A 4,259-nucleotide genomic window follows, 5' to 3' on the forward strand; every position below is an offset into this window, starting at 1 on the left:
ATTTACGCGTTGACTTATTTTAGTAATTAAAAAGAGAGTGAATACTCATTTTGGTCCCTCACAAATATTACACAAGTCAAATTACTCCTTCACAATAAAATAGATACAATTTAATCCCTTATAAAATTTAATCGGATCATATAAGTTCTTCTGTTAATATTTTTTTCAAACTGGTTTTTTCCTAGTTTTAAACCGTGACTGGACTGCCACGTTGGATTTTATTTATTTTTTATTTTTTAAATACTAATTTGATTTTTATTTTTAATTTCATTTTTAAACAATTATAAATTATTAATATAAAAAAGCCAAAATTGTTTCTTATAAGGAGTTGAACTCAGGCTCATGTGATTAATCTTAAACAATTCTAAATTTAAAATAAAAAAATACAAAATTTGTATCAATATGGTCTCGAACCTAAGTCTCATTTAAAATAAAAAAAATACAAAATTTGTACCAATATGGTCTCGAACCTAAGTCTCTTGCGATTAAATGACAGTCAATTTAATACAATAAAAGTTGATTTGTCTATTTGTAAATGATAATCACTTTACTAACAATAGAAATTGATTTGTCTAGTTATTATTGATAGTCACTTTACTAATCGTAGAAGTTTGTAAATGATAATCACTTTATTAACAATAAAAATCTAGTTGTAAATGATAGTCACTTTACTAACAATAGAAATTGATTTGTCTTGTTGTAAATAATAGTCACTTTACTAACAATAGAAATTGATTTTTCTAGTTGTAAATGATAGTCACTTTATTAACAATAGAAATTGATTAGTCTAGTTGTAAAGTGAAAATCATTTAACTTGAAGGGACTTAGATTTGAGACGTCATAGGTAAAAATTTATGTATAGAATTTGTGAATATTGGTAGAAATCATGGAAATTACTTGTTTAAAAATTACTTTATAAGAAATAATTTTGGCTTTTTTGATATTATTCATTGATAACTGTTTAAAAATGAAATTAAAAATAAAAATTAATTTAGTATTTAAAAAATAAAAAGTAAAAAAATTCAACGTGTCAGTCCAGTCACGGTTTAAAAGTATGAAAAGAACCGGTTTAGAAGTAGGAAAAAACCGATTTGAGAAAAATATTAGCAGAAGGACTAATATGATCCGGTTAAATTTTGTAAGGGATTAAGTTGGGTCAATTTTTTTGTGAGGGACTATTTTGACTCGTATAATATTTGTGAGGGACCAAAATGGATCTTCACTCTTAAAAAGATTTGGATTTCATGCATTTCTTTAGAAATCTAGCAAGTAGTCAAGCTATGCATTGCAAATATTTCAATTAGGATTAAGAAAAGTAATATACAGTTATTATATAATATATATTCAAAAATTATTATATAATTTATTACAAAATATAAATATTATAATTTATATTTAGTATAAAATTTATTAATTAAATTTTTTGCTCCTGTCCGGTACACTTTTGAGTTTGTCTTTAGATAAAAAGATATGAAAAATAGTATATGAAAAGAAAGAAAAAAATTGATTTAAAATATTGATTGATGGATAAAAATTTTAATTAAATTTTTTTTCTCTCTCTGTCAGATACACTTTTGGGTCTGCCTCTAGATAAAGAGATGTGAAAAATAGTATATGAAGAGAAAAAGATAGTAAATTTGAAACATTGATTAATATAAGAAAAAAAAAGAGATGAGTTTTATTTGTACAAGAGTTTATGATTTTGAGTTTTATAATGAAGTTTTGGAGGCCTTTTAAAGTTTTGCTTTTGTGTCGCATGTTTTAAAGATGTTGAAGACAAGGTTCAATAAAATAAATTCTAAAGATTTGAAGACATTGCTTCTGTTGTCCCATGTTCTGAAGATGTTGAAGACAAAGGTTCTGTTGAACAGGTTCTGAAGATCTGAAGACATCTCTTCTGAAGACCATGTGCTAAAGACTCTGAAGATAAGGTTCTGCTTAACAGGTTCTGAAGACTCAAAAACTTAGGCTCTAAATATTCAAGTTTTGATACTTCCACAACATGCTTCAGTCAACATTCAATCAGAAGCCTCTGAAAATTAAGCAGATCAAGAACAGTTTACATGTGATGGTGAGCATAAAAATACTAACGTAAACTATGACCTCTACTCTTATAGGGTGACTTAAGGACAGTTCTAGCTATACTTGTTATCTACCATTCCCACCATGACTGTTGGGGACTTTTCAAGTGTACTTTGTATTTTATATTCTACCCTCCAACGGATCTATCCTTCTCTATAAAGGAAGTCAATGAAAGAATTTGAAATCAACAAATCATTTCTACAAAACTACACCAAAGCGTTGCACAAATCTATTAGAGATTCTTTGTATAGTTTTGTATTTTTAGCAAGGAGCTTTTGTTCGTATCTCGTTTTCAACACTTTTGTGTTGTTGTACTTAAACATTGTGTAATCTTCTTATTAGAAGCATCTTTGTAATACACACTTGTAATCAACGTTAGTTAATAGGTACCTTGAGAGACTAAGTGTTAGTCAAAATTCTCAAGAAGACTTTAGCTGCGCTCATAGTGGTCTCATGATAAGGATCAGCAGAACTTGTTGGGGTTGTCAACAAGGTTGATCAGACTTATTGTGGTTGATTTCTTGGAAGACTAGTATTAGTCAGAATTCTCAATAAGGCATTGGTTGCGGTCATTGTGTTTGTTTGTAATTGGGTTGGTTATAGTGGATTAAGTCCTTATTGAGAAGACAAAATCACCTTGGCGGGTGAACTAGAGTGACTTAGTTAATAGTGAACCAGGATAAAAATAATTATGTTCATCTATTTTTATTCACTTGCTAACCTTGTGTATTGAGCTGCGAAAAGATAATATTAAGTGCAATCCAATTCAAACTTCTCTTTTCTTGTGTTTCTCGCACCTTCACCCATCACATCAAACTGATATGCATTCTAGTTCTTGCATGCTTTCATAGCCAAGATTTTTTTTTGGTGTGCCATCTAGAAACATGTTCAAAAAGTTCATTATAGTTTATTTCATGTTGTGGAGAGTAACTTGTTGCTACTAATCTTGCTTTTTGCTTTTCAATTTCTCATTTTCATTGTAATTTGTTTTTAGATCCATTTTATACAAATCTTCTTCCATCCAATTGAAAAATGTTATTATTCTCACGTGTTATTATTTTCAGTCAATTATATTTTTTGATCTATATCTTACGTCCAAAATGAAAGCTTCTTCATATGTATTTGGATCATCACTTGTGTTAAATATTGATAAATTATGTTACTGGATGCCTTTTTCTACTTTTTGACTTGTGAAATAGTCCTTGAGATAATTAGAGTGTATTTTTCTATTAGAGGTAGCTCATCAACATCAGTGTATATTTCATCATTATTGGTATCAAGTGTGATAGTCTCATTGATATCATTACGATTGTCTTATGTGTTGTCGAGGTGTGTGGAGAGATTGCCGCTTAGATGATACAATGGGTTTAATGTTTGATATGTGATGACATAGACGAGTATCGTAGGTTGAGTATAACTGATCGATAAGTTTAAGTCTGTGACGAGTGAGCAAACTTACATGCCTGATAAGCTATTTCTATCCAAAGAATAGATTTATTTTATGTTTATATGTTTTATTTTTCGTTTTTTACTTTCAATGCATTTCAACCCGAGCTCGAAAACATAGAAACCGTTGAACGACATTCTAACCAACCATTCTCTGTGGACACGATAAATCCCGGAGTAATACTTCCAAATCTTTTGTTGCTTGCCACTATACAGCTTCAACAATGGACTATTATACAAATATGAAGATAAGAGAGAACTTATGGAGATATTGGAGATTACAACGGAAGAAAAGAAAGAAAATTCTCCATCCATAAAGGTACCCCCTAATATGGATCTTAAGTAACTACTTACCCATTAGCAATATGCTTTAACTAAATGCGGGACATAAGTTTCCAGTCATCATTGCCATAGACTTATCTCACAAGCAAATGTGTTAACTTCTGGAACTTCTGAAGAGGCATAAAAAGGCTATTGCTTGGCAGATATCTAATATAAAGGGAATCAGCCCAACTGTTTTTATGCACATAATATATTGTTGGAAGATAATGCCAAGAAAAATATTGAGAGCCAAAGGAGATTGAATCCCGTCATGAAGGAGGTGCTAAAGAAGGATATCATCAAATGGTTAGATGCTGGAATTATTTATCCCATATCTGATAGTGTTTGAGAGAGCCTTATCTAATCTGTTATAGAGAAGATGCCTTCATTTGTCAACATTAAAAGAATAA

The sequence above is a fragment of the Vicia villosa genome, linkage group LG3, assembly GCF_029867415.1.
Source record: "Vicia villosa cultivar HV-30 ecotype Madison, WI linkage group LG3, Vvil1.0, whole genome shotgun sequence".
Lineage (NCBI taxonomy): Eukaryota > Viridiplantae > Streptophyta > Magnoliopsida > Fabales > Fabaceae > Vicia > Vicia villosa.